This window comes from Pinus tabuliformis, chromosome 1_2 (assembly GCF_031772625.1).
Source record: "Pinus tabuliformis cultivar Carrire ecotype Pingquan chromosome 1_2, CPIR1, whole genome shotgun sequence".
Classification (NCBI taxonomy): Eukaryota; Viridiplantae; Streptophyta; class Pinopsida; order Pinales; family Pinaceae; genus Pinus; species Pinus tabuliformis.
Window position 1 is genome coordinate 683,557,688 of NC_142298.1, and position 27,489 is coordinate 683,585,176.

A 27,489-nucleotide genomic window follows, 5' to 3' on the forward strand; every position below is an offset into this window, starting at 1 on the left:
ATATATATAAAAGAAAGCAATATAAAATATCATTTAAATCTCAATCCCAAATGTCATGGAGTTTTCCTAAGTTTCTTTTCTTTACTCAACAAGGAAAGTAAAAACAAAAATAACATCTTCCCTCCCTAAGAAAAATACCGTCCCTGGTGTTTATTGCAACACATGGAACAAAGAAGGATAAGCTTGTCTTATGAGACTTTCGTCTTCCCAAGTGGCTTCCTCTAGGCTAAAGTGCTTCCAATGCACTTTATCTTGAGCGATGACTCACTTCCGTAGTGTTATTTCTCTTCGATCGAGAATACACAAGGGTTCTACCAAAATCTCCCTGTTTGGTTCGACTTGCCACACACCATTACGATCATCAGTTACTTACTTTATCTGAGGTAACATAAAATCCTAATCTATACATACTTGCACGCACCTCTTTCCAGTTGATAACAAGTTTCGGGTAATACACATATTTTTTCAATAAAGATACGTGAAATACATTATATATTTTTATGCGATGAGGAAGAGAAAGCTGATAGGAAACCAATCCTACTCTTCCCAAAACTTGGAAGGGTCCACAATAACGGGGTGCCAATTTGGCACAAGTTCCCCATCGCAAGGTACTTCTCTTGGGTTTTACCCAGACATACACATGATCCCCGACTTGGCATTCTTTGAAACTTCACTTCTTATGCGCATAAATATTTTGTTTGTCTTGAGCCGCTTTTAAGTTTTGTTGAGCTTTCTTCACCTCTTTCTCCATTTCAACTAAGATTTCCAATCCTAGGATCATTTTATCTTTCCGGTCCTAGGCCTATTTATTATTGACAAACAATGGAAAACCCTAGACATCCAAAAACCTAACCCTTGGAGATGAAGTGCCAAAACAATGGGCCCCGTTGGAGTAAATTGGTACATCAACTTCTCACAGTTGTAACTTTGGCATATGATCTCCATTTGACGTGCACAATACCTCGTTAGAAATATCTATTCAAGGACTATAACTTTCGACTGCAAATGTTAAACATAGGCCCATTTTTACTTGTTTTCCCAAAAAAAATCGTTTAGGAACTCAAAATAGCTATGGAATTTCAAGACCCAAAAAATTGCCAAAATTAGTAAATTGTGCTACAATTAAGGACACTGGAATTATGTTATAATTAAGGAAAGTAAAAGAAGCAATGTTTGTGGTCCAAACGAAATAGGTGAGTGGCCACCAGTATCCACCTAGATCATTACAGAGGTTAGTAGGTTCTCAGACAAAGTTTGGTTAGGATCACATAGTCTTTGGGATTTAATTATGCAGGTCACTTTTCTACACTACCCTAGATATGAAGTTGGCTCAGGGGGGGATTCAGTCATGTGACTAGTCTCATTGGTTGGGAGGAGCATTCCTTCCCCTGTAACTTTGTGGCTATCTTCAAAAAGCAAAAGAAGGAAAAAAATATTGAATAACTTTCCTTAACTATTTGGTCAATAATTTTGAAACCACGACTCACTATGTTGAGTTATCTAATGGTTGAGGAAAACCATGTAAATTGTGTTGTGATTGAATCATACTCCTAAATTGTATCTTGTTGTGCAACTAAAGGAAGGCAGTCATGACTAAAATTACTAAACAATATTATGAAATATTTATAGAACTAAAGTTGTTCTTTAGATTCCCTAGGGTTGATAATTGAAAGGAGGAAGAAGGGAAATTAATAATATAAAAATTATGGCAACCTATCTGAGATTTGGCTTAGTTCTTGGGCTAAGCCGATGTAGCTAGCAACCTGAGATTAGTCCCTGGATCATCAGACATACATTTAGGTCATCTTCTATAATGAAAAAAATGACTGAGGATAGGGAAACAAGAATAAAATCATATTCTTGACTAAAGAAGATAACAAAGTGGAAGTTTATGAGTTTTTTGTAACTATTCATATAAGTGAAAATTGAAATAATAATACAATTGTCACAGAGTAATAGCTTCTAGAAATGACATTAAATATGAATGTAACTCATATAAACAAAAACACCTTACAACCACTCATATGTATAAAACTATGTCGGAGAGTGATGGTAAGTCTATCGACTAATTCGTAATATACACAAGAATCTCTGACTATAGTTCTAAAATAGCCAGAACAACGTTCCTCTCATTTTTAACAATAATACAGAGTCATAACACAATTCAGAGACCCATTTTTTGGAAATGACAAATGCATGACACACATACAATGATATTGGAATTAATAGAAGGAATCAATGCCTTGCTTGACAAAAATAATAATTGTTACAGTTAGCTAGTTAAGTCCAATCCATAATCTCTACAATAAATAAGGCTCTCGAGGGTTTCACACTCATAAAAAATAAATACTAAAGGAATTAAACATAGGATTACATTAATAGTATTCAGTGTCAAATTTCATTGCAAAACTCTAAGTTTGAAACTTAGTTGGGTAAGTTTGCCATGAACACCTAGAAATAGAAGCAATAACATTACAGTGGAACCTATGCGAAGCCATGAATTTCCAAACGAAATGTAGAGAATTTGCAGCCTATGACCTTATCTACAACACAAGTAGAACAAATGGCAGGGAAAAATTAATAATTAGTATGATACACATCAATTATCAATGGAACAATGAGAGTTGTGAGGAAAACTAAACAGGGTTTTTACCTGAGCAGTTGCTTGTACCCTTAACAATCTTCCAACAATAACCCTAATGATAAAATGCAAGTGTTATGGTAGTAGAACCAAGAATTTATGAAGCATAAATTAAAAATAAAAGCCAAAGTGTCGACCTTACATTACCTATGGTAGAGGAAAACTCGAATAGACTGAAAGTCAGTCATATTTTGTGATCTCCAAGGAAAAATTCAAAGAATAACCATGGCATGGGTCGCATAGAGACCTAGGCTTTAATTTCCCTCATAGAAACCATAGGAAAGCAAATTAGGCCAACATTACCAAGAATGGGAACACATAACGCAAAACAAAGTATGCTAGAGAAAATACTAATGAAGATTACCTACAAACGCAATCACATGACATCAAATGAAGTGAACCCAAAAGACCCATGGAATAAATCTCTCAACAGTTGCACAGAGATTTTCTTGACAAGAGTGTAGATAAAATGAACCACCCTTTGTGTCAAGATGGGAAGGTGGTTACCTTGTAACTCCTCCCTCCACATCTAACCGTCCATTCAACCCTAATTATCTAGAACCATTGATTAATGACACTCATAGCAATCTTGTTCCATCACCAAGTGTTGAAAAATGTGCAACAAGAAATGCTAAATTTAGAATGTGCTAAAAATAGACTATCTAAAAATAGCAGTTTGGCTAGTGAGGTCATTGGCCACATTGGGTGAGAGATGAAACTGCTAAAAATAGAAAGTTCTAAAAATAGCATTTCTAGGTCCCTTCCTATTTATAGAAATCCCTAGCCTACCTGTAGGAAGTAAAATTAATTTTGGTCTTAACAATAGTTGGAAATATTAATTAATTAATTCAGTTGAGTTAATTAGTTAAGGAGATTCGAATTTGAAGTCTTTGTGAGCATGCACATGAGTTGTCCCACTGATTGAGGAATTTATCCTTAATTTCCTCCACTGATTGAGGGAATAAGTATGAGTTCTATAATGAGAGAATCAGTTGACTTAGTTCTAACTTAGTCAAGTCCAGTTAGATTATTTTAACAAGTTGTTAAAATAATAAGATATAGTTTGTTAATGCTTGCATGCATGTGACAACTATTATTTCAGATAACTAAGCATTTCCTCATGGGTAACTGATGCATGTCAGTTCTGTCAAAGACCCAGTTGAGTTCGGAGAAGGGACAGTGTACTATCAGTTGGATGAATATTTTTCCTATAAAGGAATCTCATCCATGACGAGGATTTATCTCCTTTAGGTTTGTGCAGTTATTTCAGAGGTCAGTGTTATGTGTGAGGTGAGAATCACACAGGTTTCAGCGAGAGGACCTAGGAAAAATTGTGCATAGAAATAGGAGGCTTCGAGGGCAAAGGAGAAGGTTTGTGAGAAGCCTTTGACTGTCTATGAGCAACAGAGGTATTGTAGAGAGAGCAGGATAGCTTTTGAGCTAATTGTTTTTGTAATACTGGTTATATTTCCACTTGTATGATAATACAGAGATGGGGTTTTAGGCAGGTGATTTCCCCGAGTAAATTCTTCTGTGTTATGTGTGATTGATTCCTCCATATCAATTATATGTGTTCTTATTGATGTTGCTCATGGTTGATTAAGCTTCCGCTAAATTGTTTGTAGAAGTAGATCAAGTGTTTTGATTTAGTACATTGCATTACCAGGTTGATCTCCAGGTGGGAAATTTCTACATGGTATCAGAGTTGACTGATTTGTAGAAAAATTCTCCAAAAATTCTACACCAAGTAGCATGCGATTAGAAGTTTTCACGAGGGTTTAGAGGATTCCAGAATGTAAGGGTTACAATGCTCGCTATGAACTAACTATATAATTATAAGCATTAGTATCCAATGATCCTATGGATCAAGATTGTATCACAACATGGAGTCCAATAAATGATGTGCGTAATTATTAAAAACAAAATAAAATGAAATGTGATGTTGACCCTTTATTGACTTAGACCATGATCCAAATAAATTACATATTTACATACCATTAAATAACCAATGTATGAGGAAATAGGTGTTAAAGTTAATTATTATTATTATTATTATTATTATTATTATTATTTGTGATGAAATGGGTATGTTACAGTGTTATTGTAGCCACGGTAACAACATTGTGGCTTAAAAAGCGTGACCATGTTAATGAAAAAACTGATTTTTTTTCCATAATGAAATGAGAAGAGGTAGTAACATAATGACTACAACAACTACCATAATTCCTACTGGGTCCAACTCAATGCCATTTCAAGGATCAAATTAGGAAATATGGGTCCAACTAGGGGAAGAATCTCGGACCACTACTATCATGCTAATGGAAACTATGCAACAACTATGAGCAGAGATGGAAAAATTAAGAGCTAATAATGAACACCTAATGTGAGATAAACAAAATATCATTAAAAGTTTAACAAATAGATAAAATTATAGCAATTCAACCTCAACTGTTGATAATGCTAACATTTCAAAATCCCATAGACGAAGGGAAAACAACCCTCCTGAGAGAAGCAATACACAAGAATTAGTGGGTGGAGAAGAAAAAGAATCTGAAAACAAAGAGTATGGAAAAAAAACTTCTCGAGGCAATGTGCAAAAGGGAGAAAAAAGACAAAAGTTGGAATTAAAAGATGAGTTTAAGAAAATTAAAACCCTAACATTGAATGGTGAATCCAAGGAGGCCACTGAAGCTTGGTTAGTCAATATCAATAAATATTTTCATATTTATGAGTATAATGATAATTTAAAGGATTGTCTAGCAATTTATGAATTACAAGTAAAAGAAACATTATGGTGGGAAGAGGTTAAATCACTCTAATGAGTGGATGAATAGGGTATTACCTATGAAAAGTTTCAGTAATATTTCAAGAACAAGTATTTGACTGAACGATTCTATGATGACAAGGTAAGGGAGCTTCGTGACCTTTGATTGGGACAGTGAACTATGGATGAATATGTGACAAAATTTAGCTCTTTGTTAAGATATGTTCCTTATATACGTGAATCAAATTCACCTAAAGGTAAAGCACTTCAATATTCTCATTATATTTTTTCCCTTTACAATATTGGGGTAACTAAATATTTGTTTCATACTTCACTTATTTCTTAGAGAGATGCATGGTTGGTTGATATAGGTGACACTTGCCATATGAACTTTCAAAAAGACTTCATTGAAGACCTTAGTGACAATGTTGATGGAGAAGTGTACTTTTCATACCATTTAAGTATCAAGCCATCTGGACTTGGCAACATCAAGCTTAGACTACATAGTCTTTGTGATTTTCATTTGCACAATGTAGTTTACCTTATAGAACTATGAAGAAATATATTGTCCCTTGTTCACATTTGCTAGAAAGGTAACTCCATTGATATGTTTGATAACAAAGTAAGGATAGGGAAATCATCCAACAACACAATTTTCATGACTGAAGTAGAGGGGGAAATATTTTTGAAGCTACAAGGAGCATCATCTCATGCTAGAAGGAGGTTGTAAATTGAATTTATCTACTAATTTTGAAACACTTACTTTAAAAAATCCACTTCCCATTATGTATTGAAGGAAGAAATGTAGAGGGAGTATGATTTTCTCATAGAGAATGGAACATGGAAGTTGGTGGACCCTCCATTTGGAACCAAGCTAATTGGTTGTAAGCATATCTACAAGAATAAGTACAAGCTAGATGACTAACTCGAAAAGCAAAAAGTAAGGATCATGGTGAAAGTATTTGTATAGAAAGGAGGTTTTGATTATGAAGAAACATTCCCCCTATGGAAAAATGGGCCACCACTTAGACTTTATTTTCCTTGGTAACTCAAAATGGATGGAAACTTCATCAAATGGATGTCAAGGCTACTTTCTTGAATGGATACTTGAAAGAAAATATTGTCATCTCTTAGCCAGAAGGTTTGTTTGTGAAGGGACAAGAAAATAAAGTATGCAAGCCCATTAAATTCTTATATGACCTAAAAAAACATTCTAGGTTTGTTTGTGAAGGGACAAGAAAATAAAGTATGCAAGCCCATTAAATTCTTATATGGCCTAAAAAAAACATTCTTATGAGCCTGGTATGAGAAATTGGTTGAGCATTTTCAAAAATTAAGTTTCAAATACATGCAACTAAATTCATCAAGAAAATCAGCAAAAAGGTTGTCTATATTGTGGTATACGTAGATGATTTGTTTATAGCATGGAACAATGAAAAATACATCGCATCAATAAAGAAAGAGTTGAAGAAATTTCATATTTCTCCAAATTCAACTATGATAAGATCTGGGACAAACGGCATGCCCCTGAAATGTGGTATTATATTTGGATATCCATACTCCCTAATAGATAAGGGGTGGGATATTCAGGACAGTTTCATCTTGAGATGATTCCCATTAGCTCCTCCATGCCTCAGACAAATTGTCCTCTCTCCATTCCATATTCAACCCCAATAATATGCTAATACCTTTCCAAGATACCATAGGAGAAAGGACATGCTACTTAGAACAAATGAAATATGGATTCTTCAAAAATTTTACACATAATACAACAAACTGGGCCTTATTTTCATCTCTTTTGGATATTATCCCAGGTTGGCACTTTGTTTATGATGATGCACCATATGAGAATCTGTGTCTTTTCAAGGAATGCAAGCTTCCATAAGGGATTCCACCACCATTCAATATTTACCCTTAATCTTCCTTCCAATTGATGACCCTAACCTGCCTTTGGAGTATATATCTCGAAGGGGCTATGTATCCAACATAACATATATTCTCTATCTCTAATTCTAATATGCGCCCTTTTCAACATAGAAATATAATCATCCCATATACTGACATGATAATCACGAAAGTTTAGTTGGGTTTCTATTTTCCAGCCTTAAGACCAAAAAGTAGTTTGGGTTTCATCCACGATTTGCTACAGGTGAATGAAATTGTGATCATTCAGAAAAGTCACCATTATCATCCAAAAGTCTATAGATTTTTGAGCAATGTGCGGAAGGATCCAGGTCAATTCTAATCTTTTCACCATTCCCCACCCTCCAAGCGAAGCTGCAACCAACAATATTGAAAGAACCATTTACTGCTTTCCATATGACTGCATATTTTGGGATCCTTTTGTACAATCTTCTAATCCAATCATTAATAAAGAGAGGGAAGATATATTTCCTAGTGACCACAACTATCCATAAGTTGTTTGTAGATAGGAGCCTCCAACTTGTTATCACTCCATAATTTTCCTAGGCTTTTAAAGCTGGGATCTATCCCTTCGAGCTTCAGACAGGGCTCTCTTTGTATGATTTAGATTTATGTTTTTAAGATCTTAGGCTAGTTATTAAAATTTGAGGTGGGTTTTTCAAAAGTTTGGTTGAAGGATGCTGGAAAAGTCTATTAGGTATGGAGACATAAAATTTTGAGTAATCAACTATAAAAATAAAAGAGAAACTGTAACAGGGCAGGGTAGGCAAACTCCTGGATCTTATAGAGTTCTTGTGGTGTGAATAAGATGAATGATATTTGAGTTCAATTAAATATATATCATACACATATGAATTCTATACTTAATATTAGAAAGAAAACATTGATATTGTTAACAAGGCAGATCAAAGTACACTTAAGAAAATTCAACCCTTAATCTTCTTGCAACAATAAGGAGGTAAAAACATATGGAAGCTGAGGAAAAAAATAATTTTACATGAAAGAACACATCAGAAATTGCTTGACACGGGAATCCTAGATAAAACTTTCTTTGTATTTCTGTAAATTGATCACTTTGAGTACAATCCATGGCTTACATCAATGTACAACTCTTTTCTTCATGCATAATCCAACCCTTACTAAGTATTATTACAAAATATTTATAGACTTGTTATTGAACTAACTTAGGATTCCCAAAAAAGGAATTGATTACAAAATAATATCTAACAAAATTACATATATTTATGAAACAAAACTAGAAAATAGGAGTTCTGGACAAATTCGGTTGTTTGTTGAAAATTTGGAGGAAATATGTTGCTGACTGTGGCTAATTTCCAACTCCTTCTGTTTGTCTTGTTGCCAAAATTGTAAAAAATTCTACTTGTGCTTATTCAACCAATTCTAGTAATTGGTCCCATTGCTCTTCACCTAGGATAGAAAAATTCACCATGTTTCTAAACCTTTAATCTACCTCAGTGTAAGTTTGAAAAATCAGTTTATTCAAAATCAAATGATGGATCTCATGTTGTATGTTTAAATCAAACTGCAGGCCATCCAGAAAGGCTTCTCCATTGATAGCTCCCTTTGCCTTTGCAAACTTAGATGCATCTGCAACTATGTTGCATAACTGTTCTTGGTAATTTTCTAATGGAATCAATTTTCCATTAGAATTTCTGAGAGTTGGAAGTCCTTTCTCTTGCAACAAATAAAACTTCTTGTTAAATCTTCTGACCTGTAGCTCCAGTTATTTACACTTATTCTCCAACTGCACCATCAGATTCTTCTTAGTCAAAACTCTTTTGACTTCCATCACTGTCTTTGTCATGTCCTAAATGTTCAACTCCTCAAGCTCATCTCTATTTTGAATTTAGCATTCTTATAATTTTTTGTGCTTCTTCTGGCCTATGCTCAATATCAACTTTGGTTTTTTCCACTGCTGCTTTAACTCTCTGGACCAGTTCCTCTTGTTCAAAAATAATTTGAATTGATGGCCACAACTCAATAACATTTGCATTGATATTGTGCCAAATGTTGTGTTTGGCTTCTGCCAACATCTGAATAATGATAGATTGATCTTCATACTTCTGAATCTGTTGAATCAATTTGAAATTATTTTGCAATTCTGCCAAGTATGCATTGTTTTCCTTAATCTTGTCTTCTTCCATCTTGCTGAGTGTTGCTATCAATTTCTCTACTTCTTTATTTGTCAATGATAATTCCCCCAAAGCTTGAGCTAGATTTTATGAGGAATCTAAAACTAATGCTTGTGTTGTTAGCTGGGTTACATTTCCTTATGTTGATGTTCTTGTTGCCTCCCATTGCTCTTTTTATTTCAGTAATGCTTCCGTGTCTTGTTCCATTTTCTAAGCATTCTGCTCCACTACTATTCTGAACAACTTTTATTTCTCCATCTCCAAAATGGTGACTTCCTTAGCATGAGGGTGTTATGTAGTTGGAAATTTGTGTTGTTTCCTGAGATCTTGAATGTCTGCATTCGTGTTCTTGATTATCTCCTCTGCTGCCTTGACATTACTAGAATCATATCCTAGCTTAATAACCAAATATTCTAATGTTTTAATCCCGATGACTTTGGCCAGAGAAGGAATTCTCTCAATTTGCAATTGTGAGTGCATATTATTTAAAGAGACCTGCAATTTAGAAGCAACCATAGTTGAGCTGTTTAGAGTTGAGTATATCATATCATCTATCTGCTTATGCAAATTGATCTGATTAATTGCATGAACATGTTTAGTATCAACTGAAAATATGGAGGCCTTATAATCTTCAACACCTCTGGGGGCTGGAATTTTGGGTTCCAAAAAGGCCATTTGAAACTGCGCCTTTTCTAATTCAAATGCAGGCAACAACCTGTGTTGAGTGGTGGTAGTTTTTTTTCATAATTCTGAGTAGGTTGAAGCTTTGAGAGCTTCATTCTTCATTTTGATCTCCCTGTACCTTGTAAAAATACTTGGCTTTGGTGGAACCTGAGAGGTAGAAGAGATAAGAGGCTCAGTTTTCTCTTTTACATATGGGAGAGAGGTGGTAGGAGTGTCTAGCAAAACCAAAGTAGTCTGCTCTTGTGCATCCATTTCTTCTGAAGGTTCTTCTCGAATAGTGATTACTTGAGGATTAGTCGTGTTATTAGTCTTTGTGGTGTTTTGTGGATCCTTTTTCCTTCTCTTGAATACAACGAAATATGTAGCCTAAGTTTCTGAGTTTGTAGGGGACATGCTTTCCCTTGGCCTCTTGACTTCTTTGTCTTTAGGAATAGGCATTTGTAAAGAATATTGACTGACCAAATACTCTTTTGATTCATGTAATGTGCTCTCTTCCCATTCCTCTTAGTTAGCATACTGCTCTATCTCTAGCCTTGGTGTATGTGGATATGGAGTGATCTTTTGTTCAACCCTCAACTTCGAAATTATCCCTAAAGGATCATAAGACCAAGTGAAGCTTGGTTTGAAATTCATCTGCTTTAAAGTTGCCTCCACTTCCTTTGTTGTTGCTCTGGTATTCACAATATAAGGCCCTACCAATGCCTTTAATTTAAATTTTTCCTTCTTCTTATTTGATACAAAAATGTAATTTAGCCATGTTCAACATCTGTCTATCGTATTCTAAGGTGAAAATTCTTACTGACACAAAGACTGGTAATCTATATGGAGGGAGCTCACATCCATAAATTCTAATCTTTGTATATTTTTGGTATAAATACCAGTCTCCAACCTTTGACTTCTCTGAAAGGTGCAAACATTTCTTGATTTCTAGTGATATTCTTGGTATAACATCACTGCATAGTAGACATAAACATGTGTGAATGAACTTATCTACAAAATTTGTATAAGTATACTCCTTTGAATTTCTTCTAACTAGAGAAGTCCAATGAATAACTGATAAAGGAGTACCCTACTCTTCCATCTTCTACAATTGAAACTTAAATCTATCTTTCTGGTAAAATAACATTAAATAAGCCAAAGTTGACTAGTGTTTGAAGACACCCTGAGCTTTAAACTTAAAATTTTGTTACACGTGATAATCCAGACAACGCTGAAGTGAATCAATTCTTAAATCATCTGCTTCTCCCGCTCTACTGACTGACCTGTTTCCCAATCAGGAGACTCATATGGTTTCCTGAGATGCTTCTTCCTCTAACATGGTTTTGATGCTTTCCTCCTCAAAGCTGAAATATGATGTCATGGTGGCCACTGGGAACAAGGACTATGGTAATGAAAATCCACCAAATGGCTACGCTACTAATCAACCTGCTAGGTTATCACCACCCTCATATGATATTTTTCCACCTCTAGTTCCTATGGAATTGACTATCAAGCCTTCGAAGGGTGTTATCCATAATTATTCTTTCATACCTCATTCGAGAGCCGCTCAAAATTACAATGTAGTTGAAGACTTGGCTTAATCTCCATCAGCTATACGAACCTTGAGGTGTTGTAGAACTACCCCACCCAAAAGAAGGCCTTGTTGTCAGCTATCAGATGTGTGGACGCATCGGATTCCAACCTAGTGGTTTTCTCCCATGAAAACTATACCCTTTGACTTCCATCTTAGTTAGATTTTATGATTCAAGTCATTTTCCAAGGTCAAAACATTCATCATTCTATTATGGACGAGGGAGCCTCAACCTACATCATGTCTTTGTCTTTCTAGAAGGTGATTGGTTCACCCCAACTGAGGCAATCAATCACCACATTAAAATCCTTTGATGGAAGGACATATAAACCTTGTGGGATTCTGAATTCCCTCCAAGTGGAACTAGGGGGAAAATTCATCTCTATTTAAGTAGAATTTATTGACGAACCTGTTGATTATAATCTTCTACTGGGACATAAATGGTTTTATGCTATGGTTTAATTCATTTCAACTTACTTTCGAATTATCTCCTTTCCTCATAAAGGCGAGATAGTGGCTATAGATCAACTCACCTTTTTCACCTCTAATTCCAATGTTACTAGAAGTGTCCATCTTTTAGGGGAAACCCTACATTCCTATCAGCATGTCAGAGTTGGATTGTTGAAGGACTCATTGCTTATGGGAACCTTTTTTCTCCCTCCTCCTCTCCTTTTTAGCTCCTCCCCTTTGGTTGCCTATATCAATATGATGTCATCCTTTACGATCATGTTTGATCCATGATTGTACTGGATGAAACTGACATCAAAATTTTTGGCAACCAAATGCCGCTTAGCCCCATTGAGCAAGATTACGAAGCCATATTTTCGTCTTGTGCGACCCATATGTTTTCTTAAATCAATTGGGTAGATCGATCACTAGATTATGTAACACCCTTTGATCCTTTCTCACATATATTCTCTATTGACATAAGCATCATGGAGATCATGGTGTCAAATGACACACCATGGGACGAACATCGTCATCATTCCTCCTTCCCATATACCATTGAAGATAATATCAGTGGTGTGTACCTACCTAATTTTGTCGAACCCTTTACGAATTCCCTCTCCATTCATGAGATCAACTCTTAAAATGACCTTTCGAATATTGAAGAAATGATTCCTCTTGATATTTCGATTAAACCAGGAATAGTCAAAATTTATACATTGAAGCATCTTGTTCTTCATTTGAAATTGAGATTTATCAAGCCCTTTTTCATGAGTTCAGAGATGTATTTGCTTGGACATATGAATAAATTCCAGGTATCGACCCAAACATAGTGGTACACAAAATTAATACATATCCTGATGCCAAACCCATTTGGCAACGCCTCCATCCAGTCCATCCCAAGAAGGTTTTTGAGATAAAAGCTCAAATCGAAAAGCTTCTTCGGGTTGGTTTCATATACCATGTTCCTTTAACTGATTTGGTATCTACGATGTCCTTGTCATGAAGAAAAATGGCACGATCTGAGTATGTTTCGATTATCGGGATGTAAATTGTGCTTGTCCAAAATACAACTACCCAGCCTCGTTTATTGACTAGATTATTGATGGTTGTGCTGGATGCGAGATGTATTCATTCATGGATGGATTCTTGGGCTATAATAAAATCAAAATTCTCTCAACGAACCAACCTAAAACTACATTCATTTGTCCCTGGGGTACTTTTTCTTAATAGAGTTCAGGCTTCTGTGATCCATATCAAGTTAGAGCAAGATTCTTCGGCGAAAATCACATGGAATACCATTTGTCGACGCATTTCGAACCAACTAGTGTGGTTCATCGTCAGGAAAAGTTGAAGAAACAGATCTAGCTCATCATGTTAAATAGTCTGAGTGGAGCCTCCAACAGCTATCTTGCCTAACGGCTAGTTTGACTCTAGGACCAAGGTCAAAATTATTATATTAGTTTAATAAATAAATTATTATTGAGGGTATTTGGTTTGAGAAATAATTACTAAAAATTATAAGTTAATTAATAATTTAAAAGGAAAATTAGTTAACTAAATGACCTTATAATAAATGAATAAGTTAAATGCCTAAATAAAATATATAAAGTAATATATAAAATAATTTTATTTAAGAGTATTATTAAAAATTGTATGTTAATTAATAAATAAAAGTTAATTAAGTTGTATAAAGAACCATATAAGATCAGAATATAATAAAGAAAATCAAAGGATGTTATGTTAGTTAGGAAATTAGTTAAAAATATAAGCTTTTTCTTATAGAAAGCTCCCTTTAGGTTTAAAGAACGCAGGGGCCACATTTCAATGTGCGATGGATTACACTTTCCACGAAATCAAGAAAATCATGTAGCCCTATTTGGATGATCTCCCAACTCACTCTAAGCATCGAGCTGATCACCCCATGCATTTACGGGCCATTTTCCTCCGTTTTAGAAATTATAACATTCGACTTAGCCTATACAAATGTGTGTTTTGTGTCAGTTCTGGTCAACTCCTTTATTTTTTTATTTCGAAACAAGGAATTCATATTGATCTTTTGAAAATCCAAGAAACTGTTGACTTGCCCACACCTTCTTCCCTCATTCAGTTACAAAGACTCCAAGGGAAAGTTAACTTCCTTAGGAGGTTTGTCCCTAACTACGCTGGACTGATCAAAGGATTTGCTTTCTTACTAAAGAAAGGGATCTGCTTCCATTGGGATGACGTTGCATAGAAAGCGTTTGATACCTTGAAATATGTACTAGCTCGGGCATCTCTCCTATATCCCCCTAACTATCAATGCGATTATTTCCTATATCTTGTTGCCGCCATCTTTACTATAGCTATGGTGTTTGTCCAAGAAGATGATATGGGGACTGAACATCTGATTTATTATCTGATTCAGAACCTCAATGATACCGAGATCTAGTATACTCATGTAGAAAAGTTATCTTTAGCGGTTGTTCAAGCTATCCAGGGATTTTGTCATTACATATTGCTTCAGAAAACTACGATCGTTTCGAATTACAACCCTATGACATACATATTGTCACATCAATTGCTGGGGGAAAAATACTCTAAGTGGATCATTATTCTCCAAGAGTTCGACCTGGAATTCATCAAATCCAAGTCGAATAAATCCTTAGTTTTTTCCAAGCTAATGTGCGATCTTCCTTCCCTTGATGTTGAATCTACATCTAAAGATTCCATCCCAAATGAGTCATTGTTTCTGATCTTGTCATCTAACCCATGGTATAGATATTTTCTCATCTATCTCTAGACCCACACTTTCTGACCTAATATCTCTCTCTCAAAGCAGTGACGTATTTGGTACTAATCCTAAAATTATGTGATTATCAGTGACACCCTTTACCATCGTGGTATCGATACGATTTTACGAAGGTGCCTCACTCTAGAAGAGGTCGAGAAAGTCCTCAATGAATGCCATTCGGGGGCATGCGATAGAAATCTATCCGGTTATGCTGCCACACAAAAGATCTTATACACTACTTACTTTTGACCCACCATTTTCCACGACTGTATCCTCGCAGTCCAGAAGTGCCATGCATTCCAGATCTATGATTGTAAAATCCTTGCTTCGCGTGCTCTATTGCATCCCGTTGTCATCATTTGTCCCTTTACAAATGGGGTATCGAATTTATGACATGTAACCCTCACTCAGGTGGGGGGCATGGCTATATCATTGTCATTTTTTACTACTTTACTAAGTGGGTATGATGACCGAATTAGCTACTGAATTGAGACTTTCACATGAAAATTCCACTCCTATTATCCTCAGGCTAATAGACAAGTTGAGGCTATCAACATAGTTCTTAAGACTACGATTCAACATATGACAGAGGTCCATAAATCAAACTGGCACTTACTTCTCTATGCTGCCTTTTGGGCATACCGAACCTCAACTACTACCAGATTCACGCCATTCCAGTTGGTCTATGGTCTGCAAGCGATCCTCCCCATCAAATTCGAAATTACGTCACTCAAACTAGCTATCAAACTTCTTGCTACTTCCGCAAAGGAGGAGCTTCTTTTACATATAACTCATTTGGATGAAACCCAGAGTGATTCCTCTTTAGCCAATGAAGCTCATAAAAGATGCCGCAAAGTGAAATATGACAAAAGTGTCAAGCCTAGAGTCTTCTAAGAAGGAGATCTGGTTCTCTTATATGAATAGGAGGTTGATAAGTTAGGTTCAGGAAAGTTCCAACCTATGTGGTTGGGCCCATACATTGTCAAGTGTATCCTTACAAAAGGGGCCTATGAGTTAGTAGACCTCGACGAAGTTTGACTGATGCAACCTAGAAATGGGATGTACCTCAAAAAATACTATGCTTGATCCCATGCGTAGTACAATGTGTACATACTATCTATAGGTGTGTTGAGTGTGTTTTTCAGAGTTTCCCATGGTTTTTGTTGATACCTTTTACTTTTGGATTGCAAATATCAAACTCTCTCGAACCATATATTGGTTATGTCGATGGTGCTAGTTGTAGTAATCAGAACCTATCCTCGGCAACATGGGCTATCTTTGCTCTAAATGGCGAGCTAGTGAGGATGCAAGGGATTTCCATTGGTCTCTCTACTAACATCATCATTGAGTATAGTGTAGTGGTTGAGCTACTGTCTGATGTTATGTCACATGGTTTCCGCCATACAGTCATCAGGTTTGACTCACAGCTCGTAGTACTACAACTCGCTAATATCTAGTCAATGAGAAATCTCGCCATCCTTCGCATGGTTTTGAGAGTGTGTCCTATGGAAAGACATTTCGATTTCATATGATTGTTATCACCAAAAAATGATCACCTAGTCATTTCTAACTAGTTGGATCAAAATACACCATTTAGATTTAATTTTAACATAGTAAAATCAATTTCATTGTGGAAAATAATTTAGTAAACTACTTTTATTAAATTATTCTCTGATTTAAATAAAAAAACCGATGAGAATAATTAGATAAATCATTATTTATTTAATTTTCTCTAAAAGTAATTATTAAATCATTATTTAAATAATTATTCCTTGTCATATTTGGCTAAATCCCTTAGGAATAATTAAATAAATCACTATTTATGTAATTTTCCTTATTTATGTTATTGGAATAAATGCTAAATCACTATTTAATAACTATTTCAATTTCACACCATTCTTAATTCTTGCAAAATAATTAATAAATCATTTTATTTGTTAATTATTTCTAAATAAATATATTTAACCATTTTAAATGTCTTTTCACTCTCCAATAAATATAATAAAGTATTCCAAGTGTTAGGTTTTGATTTGGTTAATATTATTTTATTATTCTCCATTTTTGAGATTAACTCAATATTTTTTTATAAATAAGAGGTTTTGTCATTCATTATTCACCGTGATCATAATCATCGTCACCCTTATTGTCTTTTTTCTTTTGATCTCCCATTCCCGTTATCCACATTTTGTCTCAGTTTTTCACATATTGAGAGAGCAGATCATTTTTTGAAGCATCACTGACATCAAAGGACCCATCCCACGGTGGGGAATGACAAACCCATCTGTAGATCTCCTTCACCGGGTGTTTTTTAATAAATAATTTGTTCAATTAAAGTCTTTCCATTTGGGTTATTGCATTGGATATGTTTTTACTGTTGCTTTCTATTCTGGATCGTCTATACTTTTGTTGTAGGTTTTCCATTTTTATTGTAGACCTAAATCGTAAGGGCCACTTGTCACCTAGTGACTTAAGTGAAGTGTTTTTAGTACACCTTCCAAGAAATTTCACACTAACAATGATATGAACATATTTCTAGAAATCTTAACACATTAATAGATGCCCTATCTAATTTTGTTTTAGATAGACATTTGCAACAAATATATATATATATATATATATATATATATATATATATATGATATATTGCGTTTGGTTTTACAAAATGTGTGCCCCAAGACACATATGGCTACATTGCTCGTATAAAAACTACATGCAAAACATCTTAGACAAAACAATGGTGCTCATGATAAAACGACACTGCATGAGCTATCTTGTGCAGTGATCGACTAATACAATTAGGCACCCTAATATATATATATATATATATATATGATATTGGTTATATATATAAATGTGTGCCCCGAGACACATATGGCTACATCGCCCATATAAAAACTACATGCAAAACATCTAAGTATAGAAATCAACGGTGCTCATGATAAAATGACACTGCACAAGCTATCTTGTGCAGTAATCGACCAATATGACTAGGCACTCTGATAGTGTGTCGCTAAAGTCGCAATGGAAGTTGATCGACCATGGTCTCATTAATCCCATGTGAAAATCCCTCCATGTGGCACTCCATCTCTAATAGATCTCAGCTACCTCAATATCCCATAACGCATCCCGTCCTACTGCAACAGGTTGTACTAGTCCCACTGCATCCTCGTATGATTATGTCTCTGCGTGATGGAGATATGCAGCACCTACTAGTCGAACATGTCCGATATCTGCATGAAAACGTCAAATAGTTTAGTCTCGGGAACATATAAAAAAAAATCATAAAAATTTCAAAAACTTAATGGTCAAAGTATCTTACCTAAAGCATCTCGTTGTTCACCCTCAAGCAACTCGAGCTCATGATCATTATGGAAATCTATCCCTGTGTAAGGATAATCATCAATATTGATGAACTGTCTACGCAACCATCCAAAGAAGGTTGGTGAAAAGCTAATCGTTGATGGACCTGCATGTTGGCCCATGTGATCTATCCACCTCATCATCCATAGTATCCTTGGATCAATGGGCTTGAGTACAATCTGCTGAGGCTATAGTAATGGTACTCACTTTAGAGCAAAAGATATTAAGATCGCACCATAGCCGAAGTTCTTCAAATTCCCCTCCTTTTTTTTGGTAATTTGTTCCTTCAAATTTACCAAGACACACTCACTCTAGTTGAATACAATAGGCTTTAAACACTCTATCCAATATTGCATGTATGATTTTCTCACTGCATGTAGTGTTTAGATACCTGCCAATCTTGCAATAATGAACAAAATCATTCTCAATAGAAATTGGGTCACATCCTTGATGATGACATTTCCATCCCTAGTAGGAAGGGCTCGATGTCTGCAATAGGTAGCGATATAGTCTTTCATCATTTCACTGCCACTTCTTCCACCTAGAAGAGAGATGGGGCACCTTTCTTTGACAAAATTGTTAGAAAGTAAATATCCTTTACCTATATCTCGAGCAAATTCTCCCCAAACCTGAATGCTTTTGCCTAAATATCCCATGAATGGGAAAGGTATTTCAACAACTCTATCTATTTCCTCATACTAGGAAGCCAAAATAATTTCAATAACCCACAGTTTTTGAGTGTCTAGATGGTAACGGGGTCATTTATTGCATTCAAATATTATTCCTCATGTTCTCTTTCTCCCCAAGTGAATGCCATTTTGTGTTAATGGGTACCTGAAACATCAACAAGGAATACATTAAGATATTTCCCATGCAAAAAATATGACAAAATTTGAAGCAAAACAGAAAGAGAACTTAGAGAAATGCGCATAATTCGCCCCAACAATGTTTACCAAAGTGTTTCACCTATGTCTGCAATGTTTCTCTGCCTAGGTACAACACATTTTTCGACACAGGGGTTCGTTGGTCCCAGGGCATTTTTTATGAACCCTAGGGGCCTCATAATCTTAAAAAATCTGCATGAAAACAAAAAAGTGAACCACGGAAAGATAGAGAAAGGTTTTAATTCCTACCTGGAAGCGATGACACTCGAAATGGTTCCCAAGATTGGATGTAATAAACTACAGAATATTGAGGAAAAAAGGACTCCAAATACTCATTGTTGAACATAAAATGTGAAATAGTGAAAATGAAAAGTCATTTCGAATACTTATGGTCATTTTATCATTATTTTATTCATTTTTAGTATTTCGACCTAGATATGTTTCATTTTTATTATGAAACAAGTTTTTTTAATCCTTCTTGTGGTGTTTTGAGCAGGTCGACAACTATTAGTGGGTTTTTTATTATGTTTTGAACAGGGTATTTTGACCAAAGAGTATACTTTTATCTATTTTTCGAACTCTATAAACCTACGAAAAAGGAACCCCTTTGGAGTCCTCTTTCAACTCTTTTCAAACTCCCAAAATATGAAAAGATTTCTGAGCACTTGTCTTTTCTAACTCGTAAAAGTAAATGAAAAGACGTCTACCTAGTATAAGTTTAACCCTTTTTCAAACTGAGATAGACTAGCTATGAAAAATGAATACCTTATTTGAACATGGCTAAGAGGTTCTCTTTGGTATTGTTTTCTACCTTTTTGGACCTAAGGGACTACTTACGAAAAGGGACATCTGGAGTTTTCTTTTTCACCTCTTTTTCAAACTCTCTAAACATGAAAAAGATGTCGATATTTACCTTCGTTGGACTTGTAAAAACATCAAACAATGATGGACTCGTCTATCATGACAGGGCTAAACCACTCCTTCTCAAGGTTCATTAAATATAGTGAGAGGGATTCATCCGAAGGATGAAATTATAGATCAAGCATATGTTATCATCCTCAAGCTTGTTAAAAAATAAAGAGGTACTGACTAGTATGGTTGGGGAAATTGGGAAAATAAGGGTTTTCATTTTGCTAATGGTAGCGAGTCGCTCTTGAACACGACACTCTTCCACTTCATCTTTTTGCTTATCGGATTGCGTAATCTTCTTTTCTTTTGGTTATCATACCGTTTTCAGAGCCTCCGTTTCGGTTTTGGGTCAATGCTTCCAACTCCATTCAATGTCGTCGGTGTGTTCAAGAGAAGTCATTCAGTTGATCTATGCTACAATACTCTTAAGCCTTCATTCCATGTCTAGATTTCCTAATCCAGTTCCATGTCAGCATCATTCTGATAATTTTGTCTCAATCATGATACTCTTTTTGTGTCGTTTATGGGGGATACATCAAGGCCCTCCTGCGATGGGTCACTTCTTGTCAACGTCAACACATCATCTAGGAAGTTTACTTCAAAACACACCTTTAGTACCTTTGTGCTTGCATACATTAATGACAAGTTTCCTTTCTCTTGGTGACATGTTGACATCAATGACCTTCTACCGAAAGATTCTATGTTGTGTTTGACATCAACTCATTTATTCACACCATATGGATTGTACTTGAGTGCCTTGAGGACCATTAACATCATTTGTGGTTTCTCTTGCTTATTTTAATGGCTTACATCATTTGTTGGTAATTAGATGGTGTATACCATGTTCAAGTCCAGCTCATTGATTCACATGGTTAGACTCATACATTGATTGGTTGTGTGAACGATATAGAAGACCACGGATCTAGTTTCATCCATCTGGGTTGCGAGTTTAGGAGTTATTCAAATATCACAATGTATGATGGCCATGTTCATATAGATGATCATGCAGTCATGGGTCCACCAGTTGCATATGTGGATGCATCTTTTGATCATTATACATGTTATGTTAGCTTTTGAGCTGAGTATGGGTATGCCTCCCTCAGCAAACAAAGATGTCATGTTGTAAATGTATTGTAACATATGAAGCTCTCTATTTGTCCTTACTCCTAACTTGTCACAAGATAAAGCACTTCAGTAATTAGTCATCATCTCTGACTTTACACTTTAGGGGGAATTCTGTTATAAGGCATTTTGTCACATCTGATAAATAAGCCTCCTAATGGGATCAATCAACATCATATTCCCCCTTTTCACCATATTTCACAAATCCCTAAGCATGTTCCTTTCATCCCCAAGAGTTTCAGCCCTAAACTACATCATTTGAGCTAGTTTTATGACCAACGCTCCTTGTATGCCTACTGGGGTGCGATCACCTACAGGTTGCTCCACTGTGGCCTGCGTTGGTCACCAACAGGTTGCCCCCCTTTTCCCTACGTTTGTTCTAGAAATTCAAGAGAATGATCGGGATTCTGGAAGCTTCCCCTTCTAGGAGTTTTCAGAAGTTTTTTCAATTACTTACCTTGGATAAAACATTCAGATCCTATCCTCCCCTACTTTTGCATTTTCACCACTTATCTTTTGATCCTATTTCTCCATCAAAGCTGGATCTCAAACCCTATATTGGTAATTGGATAAGAACTCCCAACTTACCCTACTTCTCTGTATATTCCCAGCCTTCTATGTGGTTGGGGGTTGGATTTTGAAGATTAATTCTACCCTTATGTTGTTGTATTGATTGGTCATCATCTCATGAATTTAGGGTGATTGGAAGTTCATATTATGACAAGGAGAGGACAAGTCAACAACTTGGAGGATCTCTTCTACAAGATCAACTACTACTTATGGTTGTAATATCCTTCCATTTATATTGATGCAAAGAATTCATTTTTTTTCCTATATGTGATGTTGTTATTTCATATATTTCAATATCATGTTGATCTATTGAATGAAGTATTTAGATTATACCGCATAGATCTCATAGTTTCTTGGCTTGTGCTATCTAACTTTGTAGGTTCTAATTTTGAAATTCAGAGCTAGAATTGGAGCTTCCAAGCTAAAGAAGAAGAAAATTGTGTGAAGGATTCCAGGTAGGCCTCAGTCCATCATATATTTACATTAAGGAAAATAATAGTGTTCCTTGTCTCTCTATTGTTCTAGGTTAGCCACCGACCTAGGAGAGATACTTTTGTCTGCAATCGTAAATCCCGTATAACAACACAAAAGCACAAAATCATCAACAAAAGGTATGAAATTATCATTCATCACCCTCCTAAATGTGGCTGGAGAATTGCACAATACAAATGGCATCACCGACCACTCAAAAAAACCATGTTTTGTCTTGGATACAGTCTTCCACACATCTTGTTCTACAATTTTAACTTGATGGTAGCCACTGCGTGAATCCAATTTGGTGAAATAAACAACATTTTTCAATTGGTCTAATAAATCATTAATGTGAGGGAGAGGGTAGAGGTTCTTTGTCATAATTCTTTTGAGTGCCCGATAGTCCACACACATCATCCATGTGCCATCTTTCTTTGGCATCAACACTATGGGCGCACTGCATGGAGAAGAGTTATGTCTAATGACCCCTTGGTTCAACAATTCCGACACCTATTTCTTAATATCCTCCATTTCAATAGACCACAACCTACACATACCCACATTAGGTAAAGGAGCATCCTATTGGAGATGAATTTCATGCTGGATCTCTCTTTTTGGAGGAAACATGTTGGCTTGAAATTTAATAGGGAGGAGACCCCAGGGTGCCAACAAAAGGGGTTCATTGTAGTCTAGCACCATGTCAACATTTTCACCTCACTTCATGAGGAAGGAAGGTTTCTCACCCGAGGCATGCTGAGACTACGAAGGTAAGGGAAAATGGATACATATCGAGGAAATGCAACAGATAACACAATTCAAGCAATTGAACCACAAATCCCCATTAACATACATGCATCATGTGTAAAATATAGATTCATAACATGCATAAAACAAGTCGTGATCATTCAGACATGGGCTAAAATAAAATTTTAAATGGGGCGATTCATTCCATTTCATCACATAGAAAAGAAAATATGTGCAACTCCCTTTTGATTAATCACCAAGGCACCATTACACTATTGTATAATAATAGCCACCGTAAGCACATTGGTCTCCCTAAATTACATTACAAGGTAAATCTCTCAAAAGGAGGGAATACTTAACAAAACATGGGTCTCATTAAGTCTAGCGGCAACATCTCAGTGTGGACCTTTTTTATCTGTCTTCTAGTATCTTCCTTTGGCCCTATTATAGATTTCCTTCCACCATCTCTCTCACTTGATCTTCCTACTTCAATCCTCAGATATCATGTCAGTTCTTCTTGTAAACTAATATTTAATTTCTTGTTCCATGCACCTATCATTCCTTTACAGCCTCTACAAACTCGACCTTTATTGCGCGTTCCTCCCACCATATTTGACATCTAGTTATTCCTGAACTATTTTGCGAAATGGTTATCAGTCAAATCCAGTCAAAACTTGTCCAAATTTAGCTTCCAAAAACAAAGGATGCAACAAACCCCAACCACAAGCTATTGACTCGTCCTCGAGTCAATCCTGCATTGGCACTTCTATTGTTGGTTGTTGTTGTCATGCCTCTTCTTGTGTTACTTGTTGTTGTTGTGACCCTTCCTGTACTGGTTTTTCTTGTGCCGCAAGTGCATCTTCAAATGAAGGACCCAACTCAAGCACTAACTGTAAGATGTCAAATTTGAACTGAGAGTAGTTGTAGACTGCAATCCTTTGTGAATCCATCAACCCTACATCCTGAGTGATAAATTGAGTGGTAAGATTAGTATTGGGGTGTTTCGGATGTTCCCTGAGACAATTTTTCATTGGTTCTCCAAGACAGTGGTGATCTACCTGAGTTTCCTAAAGTGTTGCATGGCCGATGGATTGAGATCGTGCAACACAAATTTGGTGGTGCATGAGACTTCCTCAATTTGGTTTATCTAATTTTCCAACAAATTGACTTGTGTAAATAAATCTTGCTATTGTTCTAGGTCGGTTGTGACCAAATCTTGATTGAACAATTGTCGGGATTGATGGTGCAACTCGTATATAGGCTAGTTCCTTTTAGCAAGAACCCCTAACTAGTCATGAACTTGCCAAAATATTTCCTATGTTGAAAATAGCAACAAGAAATGATAAAAATAGAATCCAGAAATTCCAATTTTAATTTGTCCTTGAATTAAAATTGTGAATTAAATCAAATTTAGTCTCACCATCTACTTGCAAATAATTAATTAATTCATTATGGATTAATTAGGTGGAGAAATTCAAGTTAGAAGTCTTTATGTAGTCATGCAACAATTATCCCTTAATTAAGGAGATAAGATTGAGTTATATTTGAGTTGTAATTAGTTAGCTCATTTTACTGAGTTAAGTCCAGTTAAATTAGTTCCAAACTGTTTGAGGAACTAATTGTGAGTTATCAGTCAGTTGATGCATCCATGCACTCAACCAGTGTACTCCAGATAACTGAAGATGACCTCATCAAAAACTCATGCATGTCTATTCTGAGAAAGACCCAGTTGAACTAAATGTCAAGGACAATGTGCTATCAGTTGCATGTGTTTTCTTATAAAGGAAATTCATGCATGCAATCAAGGTAAGGTTCCTTGAGGATTGCGTAGTTTATACAGGGTGTGAAATCAGTGTGTGAGATCAATTTTCCACTTGGTTGGAGAAGATCATCCCAGAGGAACAGCGCAAGGAAATAGAAGCTTGGAGGGCAGAGAGGAAGGCTTGTGAGAAGCCTGGATTGCCTGTGAGCATTTGTGAGGATTGTACTGAGATCTGTCTAGCTGTGAGAGCTAAGCCTTTGTATAATCTCTATGTATTTCCACCTTGAATGATAATACAGATAGTAGGGTTTTTAGTTGAGGCTTTCCCCAATGTATTTTCATGTATATTGTGTGATTGATTCTTCTTCTTCTGGTTATATTGTTCAGCTCTGATTCAGCTCGATCTTTAAGCTTCCGCAAAGCAAACTGATAATAGAAGTAGGTTATAGTATTTTTTCTTTGGTTATATTGCATTATCGGGTTAATCTCCAGTCATATTTTCTACAGAGATCTTAGAGGTAGATTTGTAGATAATTTGCAGAATTTATACATGGTATCGAAGCCAATTTTACCGGAGCTGTGAACAGCATACTGAGAAGAGAATTCGAAGTTTGAAGTTTAGGGTTGCAGGTGCAAATCGAATTCATATCATACTTCAATTGAGATGGGACATTATGTGAGTAATTGCCCATCGAAGAAGTCTAAGAAGGGAACCTCAAAAGGATCGGAAGGTGAGGCATTAGTCTCTCAGTTAGAAATGGAATTTACCCTCATTGCATGCATGGTGTCATTGATGATGGGTTGTGTCTGGTATCTTGACAGTGGAGCCTCATTCCACTAATAAAAGTTTATTCGGTACCTTGGAGGAGAAAGACCTCAAGATGCGCATAGAGATGGGTGACGATGGAAGGTATATTGTTTCAGGAGTGGGCAGAGTTGCTTTTCAAAGGGAGCATGGAGCTCCTATCACCTTGACAGATGTGAAGTATGTGCCTGGACTGAAGAAGAACTTGGTATCAGTCACAATGTTGGAGGACAAAGGCTACGATATTGTTTTTAGTAAGGGAAAGGTTTTCCTTAGACACATCACAACGAGACAGGTGAAACAAATCGGTTCACGAGTTACGAACCTGTATGCTCTTGAGGTTCAAGATGCATGCAAAGCCTTCAGGAGCAAGGCAAATGTTAGAGACTTGGTGGTTGAGAGGGAGAGTAAATTACCTCTCAACATGTAGCCCCAGAAGAAGTATTAGACAATTTTGGAGGAGCCACAATTGAAGCAAAGAGGAGACCGAGTGAAGAGATCCACTCATGTAGATACCTCCATTAGGGGGGAATTTTGATCCAAGTGGACAGAGGTATCACATGCAACCATACCTCCAGGTGTGAGGTGGGGCGATGTGAAGTGATAGTCCCAAGAAGGCTGAAATTGGGCAGGGTCCATTGAGAGGTTTTATCTTATGGATTGTACCTTGCTACGAGATTCCAAAGTACATAGTAGTGGGAGGAATTAGTGGGATTGATGCAATCAGATATCAAAGTGACAGAGGCTATAGTAGTCAGATATTGAAGAGCATAGAAAAGGATTGACAACAGTGAAGAAAGGCAGAGTCAGCAGAAGCGCAAAGTTTTCAGCTGACAGAGGCAATAGCAGTCAGAGACTTTGATGACTGATGCATCATACTGATTCAGGTTGGATGTTTTATTTGTTTCTGGAGTTGTTGTAGCAACAACACTAGAGAGAAGTGTTGCATGCATAACGTTCCAAAGGTTCATGAGCGGGATCGAGTTGAATTCCTTTCTTGTTGAGAGGGAGTGTTCAAAATAGCAACAAGAAATGATAAAAATAAAATCGAGAAGTTCCAATTTTAATTTGTCCTTGAATTAAAATTGTGAATTAAAATTGAATTTAGTCTCACCAGCTACTTGTAAATAATTAAATAATTCATTATCAATTAATTAGTTGAAGAAATTCAAGTTAGAAGTATTTCTACAATCATGCAACAGTTATCCCTTAATTAAGGAGATAAGATTGAGTTATATTTGAGTTGTAATTATTTAGCTCAGTTTACTGAGTTAAGTCCAGTTAAATTAGTTCCAAACTATTTGAGGAACTAATTGTGAGTTATCAGTCAATTGATGCATGCATGCACTCAACTAGTGTACTCCAGATAATTGAAGATTCCCTCATTAGAAACTCGTGCATGTCTATTCTAAGAAAGACCCAGTTGAACCAAATGTCAAGGATAGTGTACTATCAGTTGCATGTGTTTTCCTATCAAGGAAACTCATGCATGCAATCAAGGTAAGGTTCCTTGAGGATTGCGCAGTTCATACAAGGTGTGAGATCAGTGTGTGAGATCAGTTTTCCACTTGGTTGGAGAAGATCATCCCAGAGGAACAACGCAATGAAATAGGAGCTTGGAGAGCAGAGAGGAAGGCTTGTGAGAAGTGTGGATTGCCTGTGACAATATGTGAGGATTGTACTGAGAGATGGCTAGCTATGAGAGCTAAGGCTTTGTATAATCTCTATGTATTTCCACCTTGTATGATAATACAGATAGTGGGGTTTTTAGCTGAGGCTTTCCCCAAAGTATTTTCATGTGTATTGTGCAATCGATTCTTCTTCTTCTAGTTATATTGTTTAGCTCTAATTTAGCTCGATCTTTAAGCTTCCGCAAATCAAATTGATAGTAGAAGTAGGTTATAGTA